The sequence below is a fragment of the Bidens hawaiensis genome, unplaced genomic scaffold, assembly GCF_021521415.1.
Source record: "Bidens hawaiensis isolate Kalapana, Puna unplaced genomic scaffold, B.hawaiensis_p1.1 tig00047435_1, whole genome shotgun sequence".
NCBI lineage: Eukaryota > Viridiplantae > Streptophyta > Magnoliopsida > Asterales > Asteraceae > Bidens > Bidens hawaiensis.
Genome location: NW_027498470.1, coordinates 100689 through 109740, shown reverse-complemented (window position 1 = coordinate 109740; position 9052 = coordinate 100689). Strand labels below are relative to the sequence as shown.

At 33.6% G+C, this 9052-nt stretch overlaps 1 pseudogene across 1 annotated transcript; it reads right to left on the bottom strand.

The window, feature by feature from the left end:
* Positions 1-1799: 1799 nt before the first annotated feature.
* LOC143596972 (F-box protein PP2-A13-like) lies at positions 1800-3310 on the bottom strand (annotated as a pseudogene). Its single transcript, XR_013146815.1, has 2 exons — positions 2932-3310; positions 1800-2407 (listed from the first exon to the last, which is right to left on the bottom strand). The product of XR_013146815.1 is annotated as an F-box protein PP2-A13-like (transcript).
* Between the last annotated feature and the right edge of the window lie 5742 nt (positions 3311-9052).

Sequence of the window (9052 nt, the reverse complement as noted above, 5' to 3'; positions counted from 1 at the left end):
TAACGAGATTAGGGAATTCGGGTTTAACTGCAAGTGAAATGAAACCATAAGGAAGAATATTGCAAATTTGAAACTACTAGACTAAAACTGCAGATTTGGATAAACTAGAGGGACGAAAACCGCAGTTCACTAAAATAAGAATTTAATAAAGAAAGGGTGAAAAGACATGTCTACCCTGACTTAACGATTAAATTTAACGGGGTTAGTAATTTGGATGTAATTGGCAATAACTGGGAAACGTGAAGGGTCCATATGCAAAAAATAAACTTTTTGGACTAAATTCGCATTATTTGTCAAACCAAAAGGACGAAAATGTCACTTTACTCTAGTATATAATTTAGCGATTTATGTTAAAAACTTAGATACGTAATGCTTTGTGGTAATCCGGTTGCTTTTTTTAGGAATTATGAGAGGTTATTGGTTTGAGTCTCGGCGACTAGGTTGGGTGACAGTTTTACCTGGTTGTTGTGGTGTTGCCTACGGTGGTTTTCGAGTTGTATTTGAGCGTTAAATAAGCGGGGGACGGTTAATATCTCCCCTAAAGGTAGACATGAAAAAAAATGTTAAAAAAATTGTAAAAACTTCTATTTTTTTATAATAAAAAAAAATTAGAGGTGATTTAAATTTTTACCCGGTTGTTAGGGGTTCTGTCTACAATCGGTTTTTAAGTCGGACATGAGCGTCAAATAACTTAGGAGTATTGAAATTCCGTTACAGGTAAGGTTGGACAAAAGTTGTTAAAAAATATTAAAAACCTTGATTTTGTGATATAAAAAAATAATTTTGGAATGACACCAATGTGGTTATTTACCTATGTCGTTATCCTTTGACGAAAACTGAACGTATCGGTTTGCTTGGTCTAGTTGATGATGAATTTGAGAAGCGAGGGTTACTGTCCACTTGCATTATTCTAATGTTAAGTTTTGTGTGTATAATTATGCTATGTTTGGTGAAAGTTAAAATCAAAAAAATATGTGTTAAATAATTAATGAATGTAAAGGCAATAATTTACTTGATGAAAAAAAAATAATATTAAAAAAACGAAAATATAACTTAACTCCCATATAGAAATTAGAATGACGGTAATGTTTTTGTTGGTGCGTATAATTTTGGCTTTCATTAATTGAAAAGAAAAATATTAATTTAGTTGCTTCTATCTTATTTTGTGTATTAAGTGAATAATTTCATCTTTCTCGTCTTTGTTAACCTTGTCGTGTAAAAGTTTCAGTAACTGTATTCGACATAAAAAGTTATATGTATTCGACGTGAGGCTTATTATGGACCGAATCCTTTTGGGTATACTTTGGAGTAAATGTCATATTCAACTAAGACATGATTGGTTGGTGTAATGGAATATATAGCCATCGGGAGAGTGGGAGTCGTCGTGAACTTGTGACTAATTTTGTGGTTTTCTTCTTTGATGTTTTTGACAAAATATGTTCTTTGATGTTTTTGACGAAATATATAAAGCGTAGGTAGTAGTTGTTGGGTTGTTATAAGGTGTTTGGATTCATACTAGTGAGCTTGTTGTAGTTTCTTATATAAGCTCTTGTGATTTTCAAAGACCGTATATCCACGTTAGCATTTTTCCTACACTTACTCCGCTACAAATGCTTCAACAAGCATTTGTAAAAAAAAGGAATATAAGTAAGAAGTAAGCTTAAGCAATCATATCTATGTATTTGTACTTTGCGTAATCATCAAAAGAATACGTCAAACCAACTCGCTCATGTACACCTTATATAACAACTTCACCAAGTATAACAAATGCTCAATTACTAAAAGAATGAACAAAATAAATAGGACCCCAAAAATCTCCAACAAATTTCATCCAAAGAAGACCACCTTCAAACTACACAAATCTTACAATAAACTTTTGAAACCTTGTGCCAAGTTGGTAGGACATATAACAACCGAATCTATAGCAAGACCACCTTTCGTATGAGTGCAATCAATTTGTGTCAAAAGAAAACTTCACCTTTGTCGGAGTGTTTGATTCATAGACAACAAACTCTCCGACACGATGGTATTCCCACTTTCCAGTTGTCTCCAAAAATTGTTTGGAGACTGAATGCTGACCGTTGCCAGCTGCCAGCTTCAGCTCCACTGGCTTCACTCCCCACCCATGGACGTCGTCAGTGTTATACACACGACGTCCATTTCTTTTTATTATTTTCCCTAGCCGGAGCTTGAACAACAAATTGTAAGCTCCGGCAGGAAATGGGAACTCAACATCACCGTCTACTTCGACCCACCAGATTTGACTTAGGTATGCAACCGTCGGGAACCTTGACTCGTCCGAAGGAATATGGTTCTAGTATCTTCGATCATCAATTCCGGTGATTGTTAATGCCTTTGAATAAATTGATACGCAAACGCCTCCATTTATCTTGTCCATCCAAAATTCCTGAAACATAATGCCAAAATGTTAAAATCTTGCTTCAAACCATAGGAGTGCATGAAACTGAAAACACGGATCCAAAACCCAAAACTTGAAGTAAGACAAAAACTGACAATTTGGTTTTATGTTTTTGTTAAAAAAAACATAATTTATAAAAACCCATAAAACGGAACGAAACCGAACCGAATTTACAGATTTCCACGTTTTTTAGTTTTTATTTTAAATAGTTTATAAGAATTTAATAAATATGTAACTCATATTTCAGTTAAAACACATAATATTCAGTTAGTTGTTAATTAAACAAATTCAGTCTAAACACATAGTATTCAATTAGCTATTAATTAAACAAAATAATTTAGACCCGGTTGAAATTATTTTCATCCCAAAAATTTCAAGCTTAAATGGAAAAACATCAAAAAATTCGAACCCAAACCAAAAACCAAACAATTCAAAAATATCAAAATTTTAGTCAAAACCGACCCAAACCGAATCATAAATTTTACGAACTCAGATGATAGAAATAATCGAACCTTATTTCCACCATCAAACAACACCGGTCTGCTCAACCTTGCAAACACCTCCTTTTTGCACAACTTCTTATCATCATCAACCACCAGTTTTCCCACCAGCTGATGATAATTAACCGGCAGTTTATCGACCCATATGAAATCAGCAGACGAAGCAGATCTAAATGTTCGGTTAATTCGAGCTAGCTTGCATATCTCTGGTGGTTGTAAATATGACAAAACATGAGCTATGCAGTTTTCGGGTATGTCTCCGAGGTTAACCTCGGATGATGTTTTCGATCCGTTTGAGGTTGTATCAGGAGTTAGTAGTGACGTGTTGGCACCCATGGTTTGATGATCCTAGAGAGACAAAGGTGGTGGTGGTGGTTCGGTTGGAGAGTTATAAGTGTGTTGAGTATGAGGTGGAATGAGAAATGGTGAGGTGTTCTTTGCATTTATCCATTACAATAGTGTAATGACGTGGATATATGGATTTTTTGTATTTAGAGAAAGGACTTTATATCATGAGGCTTGGATTTAAATCTACTTACTAATTCTTTTTCATGATAATCATTGTTGTTATGTATTTGTATAGGTGAGAATTCATGAGTTTTGATTTAGTGGTGTCATGTGTTTATCCTTATTAAAGTGATGTGTTGTTGTTGTGGTATTGTAGTTATCTGGATATGTGATTGTAACTGGTTGATTCATGCATCTGACATGTATTAGATGCACCGTTGTGTGTGACTGGTTTAAACATACCGTTACAATTAACTTTGTTGTGTTGTTAAAACTGCGCAACTTAGATATATTTTTATAACTAGTTTACATATACCATTTATAATCGCAACCCATTAATATTTATAAATAAAACGTCATTTTTTAGGATGATAAATACTCGATAGTATTTTTAGCTTTTTAACAAATATAATAGAGTATATATATGTTGTTTAAATTTAGCAAAATGATGTGGTGCATTTAAACAAAAAATTAGCAATATAATCTGTTTCTTTTAAACAAAAAAACTATGTAAACTTAATATTATTTATAACTTTGTTTTCTTCTCAGTCTAAACTATTTAAGAAGTTTTATGTAATAGTACTCAATTAGAAAAGTTTGATGTAACACTATCCAAACTGAGTATGAAAATTTCACTTGTATTTGATATCTATAATTATATGCAAAATATATACAAAGTTCATGTCGACTTAAAAACTGTTATTGAAACAGATTGATAATTTTTATGGACGAATTTTTAATGCTCAAAGACGTAATCTAATTATTATTGTCTTTATTAGATAAATCTTAATTAATCTATTCTTTATTCTTTTATTGATCATTGTTGTAAATAATGATGAACATATATTTATTATATAAGAAAGTTGTATTAAATTGACAAGTGATGATTTAACTTAACAAATGAAATACTAGATTATGTGATCTACACCATTTTAAGGGAGGCATTGGGAGGAGCAATGTGGTTGTCCGGACAGGGAATCAGGGCCGTCTTTGAGGCATTTAAGGGAGGCATTGGGAGGAGCAATGTGGTTGTCCGGTCAGGGCATCAGGGTCGTCTTTGAGGCGTGGCAGGGTAGTCGACGGCCACAGGCCCGATACCTCGCTAGGCCCGAAATTAACTACTAGCTTGGTCTAGTGGTAAATGGCTATGACATATAACCAAAAGGTTGTGAGTTATAGTCTTATTTATAACAAATTTTAAGATTATTTTTATACAAAAGTTTTTTTCACAACTCAAATCATAATCAAATAAGCCCATTTAAAATTAAATTGTTTAATTCTAACAAAATGTTTCTTTTACTTGAGGGTCAAAAATTTTTTTGCCATTGGCCCAAAATTTTGTTTGCCTTCTCGGAGCCGGCCCTGCAGGGCATGTTTTTAACGGGGCATAATTTTTTTAAAATTCTTGATATTTTATGTATGTTTTAGATACCCGAACACTTATAAGTCAATTGTCGTGATAAACTCATTATAATATAATGATTTTGTTAATTTTTATATTTATTGTCATTAATTTAATCGTCGTTTAAAAAATACTTTACAATATTTAGTTCGATAAGGCCTAACGGACATATTTTTTCCGGTTCAGCCCGGACACATGAATTCTCAGGGTCGCCATTATACCATTCTCCTCATTTTCTATCATTAGTTACATCAGTGTCACCTTGGCTCTTACACCATCAAATTAATAATAGAGAAAATTACCTAAATAGCCATTTTGAAGAGAGAAAAAAAGGCAAACTAGCCCGTGAGATTTCATTTTTCAAAAATAGCACAACAAATCCAACGTCCACGTTACATTTTGATATTCCCCATGAGTTTTCGTGAACCAATCAAGATCTGCCATGTGTTTTCCATTCCCACCTACCACGCTAGTATTCATCCCAAATTTGTCTGAAGCGATACTTTTGACATCAAATATAATCTGAAGAAAACCAACTTTAACGTGATGTTTCAAGTTGTTTTCATCGGCAACGTTAGTTTTCAAAAAAAGATGGTTTTTGTGTTTTTATGAAATTCATCTCCAAAGATGAATTTCAAATGAATTTCGCCTTTTAAAAAAATCATTTTCATCATCTTCTTCATCCAACTCCAAGCTTTAATAATGGAGTGAGTGACCAGTCCCTTGCATCCATGTCTTTGTTCTTGTGGAAAGCCATTAGATTTTGCAGCTGATCATAACCAGAGTGAATATCCATAGCTATGAATATCCACATGAATATTACGTATCTATCTATCTATCAACCCAATAATATAAATCTTACTGGAAAGAGGTGCTATATTTTAACCGGTCCCACACCAAAGCTTTCTCTGACTTGGATTTTACATTCACTTTATCCCAATGCAAACCTTTCAACCTCGGCACCGGCGGCGGCACCGACACCGTCTTTTGAGTTTCAGACACAACATGCGATGATCCTGTCAGAGACAAGACCTTGTCCTCGGAGTATGTGAAACAACAACACTCGTCTACGTTGTTTTGGTTATGATTATGATAAATATTTTGTCGGCTTATGGTGGTAGTGGGTGGAGCTCCGTGAAACCATGGTGGTGGTGGTGGTGGTGGTGGGTTATAGTGGGGTTGATGAGTGTACCAAGGTAAAGAAACTCGGTGCTTTGAGTTGAGGCGGTGGTGGGTAGTGGTGGTGGTTTGTCGGAGGTGGGGTGGTTGGCCGGAAACAGGCGGTGGTTGTCGGAGGATGGTGGTTTGTGGTGGTGGTTGCGGCGGTATAAGAGGGTAGTGAGTATGGTGGAGATAATAAGAATGGAAATAAGAGAGAGTGTGAGTGAAAGGAATAGTATTTTTTTGGAAGTGTGTGATATGGAGGAAGGTGATGATTGGAGGGTAATGGAGGTGATGTATGCCGAAAAAGTGGGGATGGTAGTGGTGGTGGGGAAGAAGGGGTGGTTGTCGACTCCGAAGTTGAAATTCATTTGAAATTCATCTTTAGAGATGAATTTCAAAATAACCTTAGAAACCATAAATTTGAAAACTAACGTTGCCGATGAAAACAGCTTGAAACATCACGTTAAAGTTGGTTTTCTTTAGGTTATATTTGATGTCAAAAGTAACGCTTCAGACAGATTTGGGATGAATACTAGCGTGGTAGGTGGGAATGGAAAACACATGACAGATCTTGATTGGTCCACGAAAACTCACGGGGAATATCAAAATGTCACGTGGACGTTGAATTTGGTGGGCTCTTTTTGGAAAATGAAATCTCATGGGCTAGTTTGCCTTTTCTCTCTCTTTAAAAGGGTTATTTAGGTAATTTTCTTTTAATAATATAGTATGTATCTCATGTATATTAAGTAAGAAAAAAGGTTTATATTTAAATGAAGAAACTCAAATCAAAACTGGAGTTGAGATTAGGGGTGTCCAAAATACCCGAACCCGATTAACCCGATCCGACCCGAACCCGAATAAGCTAATTAGGGTCGGGTTAAATAGGGTCAAAAAGTATTAATCGGGTTATTCGGGTGTACCCAAATAACCCGAATTTTTAATAGGGTCGGGTTTCGGGTTTATTATTGGAAAATAATCGGGTTTCGGGTTAACCCGAATAACCCGATTAGTGATGATACATTACTTCAACTATAATAATGAAAATGTTAAATAAGCATTAAAAAGTCAATACTGAAAATTTTATAGAGGAGTTAATTATTCTTATACTTGTTAATGAACCGTTAGACTAGAAGTTCTTTTAAAATAAACGAACATGAACAAATGTTTCACTCGTTCATCTATGTTCGTGAACACTCGGTTATGATCATTCATTTAAGTTTGTTTACGTTCTTTCATGTTCGTTCACATATTAATATAAATTATTAAATATTATTTGCATTTAGAAATTATATCACCATAATATGTTTATATTTGTTCATTTAAATGCGTTCATTGATGTTTGTTTATGTATGTTTGCGTTCGTTAATGTATGTACATGTTTCTTCAAGTTCGTTTATCTTTGTTTAATTGTGTTCATTTATGTTCGGAACTGTTCGTTTAGATTGTAAAAAACACGAACATGTTTATTTTTTAACAAAAGAACGTGAACACATATATTTGTTTGATATAGTGTTCGCAATCATATTCGTATAAAGTTAAACGAACAAACACACGCATGTCTTTGTTCATGTCCGTTCGGTTCATTTACAAGCCTATATGTATGTAATTATAAGATAATAACTTGTGAAATAAATTGAAAATTGAGTGGAATGAGAAATTTTGCAACCAACGACTTACAAACATAAAAATCAACTTCAATTTATAAAGTAACATGATCAACCCGATTAACCCGACCCAACTAACCCGAAACCCGAATAACCCGAACCCGACTAACCCGAACCTTAACAGGGTCGGGTTTCGGGTTAGATATTTTTTAAGAAAAACCCGATTAACCCGAAACCCAATCGGGTTGACCCGATGAACACCCCTAATTAAGATGAGTATTTTCACTTAGTAAAGGATACTGAAAAAAAATTAAATCTATGAAAGTAAAATAGATATGTGAAACGAATAGCGTTGTTAGTCTCGTCACAAGGGGGGCTTCAAGTAATCACACTCCAACATAAAAATAAGCAATGGTAAGTTGTTCTATAAAAACAGTTAATTAATCTTACATCTTATATATATATAAATGAAATCTTTCTATATTCTCTTAAAATACCAGATTATTTTATTTGTAAGCAGAGGCATCTCATGCATTTTTTACCAGAATTCACGGGTATGGGTCTCACCAAACTCAGATAGCTCTTAAACGGGTTATAACATCCCATTAAATTAAAAATTAATCTCATCAAATATTTGATATGAAAACTTTATAAGGTGGTGCGGTTTCATATAATAGTAACCAACTTTCCAAAGTGTTTCAGTTAGATTACTCAACTTTAAAAAAAAATGTTTCAATTAAGTCACACAACTTTCATATTTTATTAAATTAAAGGTTTTAACATGTTTTTTCAGTGTTTTCTTTTTTGTTTCACATAAGAAATATGTTTATCTTTTTTTTTATGTTGACGTTGAGTGGCAACGTGGATTTTATTTTTTATTTTTGGCAAAGAGCTTTTGGAAGCTTTTAAGAGCTTTAAGCTACAAACATTTAAGAAAAAACTCAAATTTATTAAAAAGTCTTGTTTGGTTAGAGTAGCTTGAAGCTTTTAGGTTAGGAGAAAAAACTTGAAGCTAAAAGCTCCAACTAGTAGGTTTAAAAAAAGCTACAAGCTTTTTGTATTTCAAATTTTACAGTTTTGGTACTTGAACTTACATCACATTTTGTTAATTCATATAATAATTACATATTTAACCCATATTCAAAACCAACTACCCCATGACTTTTTAAAAGACCATAACTTTTTCACATGTTAATATTTATTTTTAAAAACTGCATCATAAAAACGAGCATTTTATTCTCTTTAATTTGAGTATAATATTGTTATACTTCTTTAATTTTAAAAAATTAACATATTATGTGATTATTGGTTAGGATCGGCAACAAGTCGAGTCGGGCAAACCCGGGTCATGTGTAAGACCAAATCAGGGTCGGAACGAGTCGATGCAAAAAGGGTTAATTTAGTCCGGTTCATGTTGGTATGGTTTTGAGTCAAAAGAGGTCAAGTCAGAATAGGT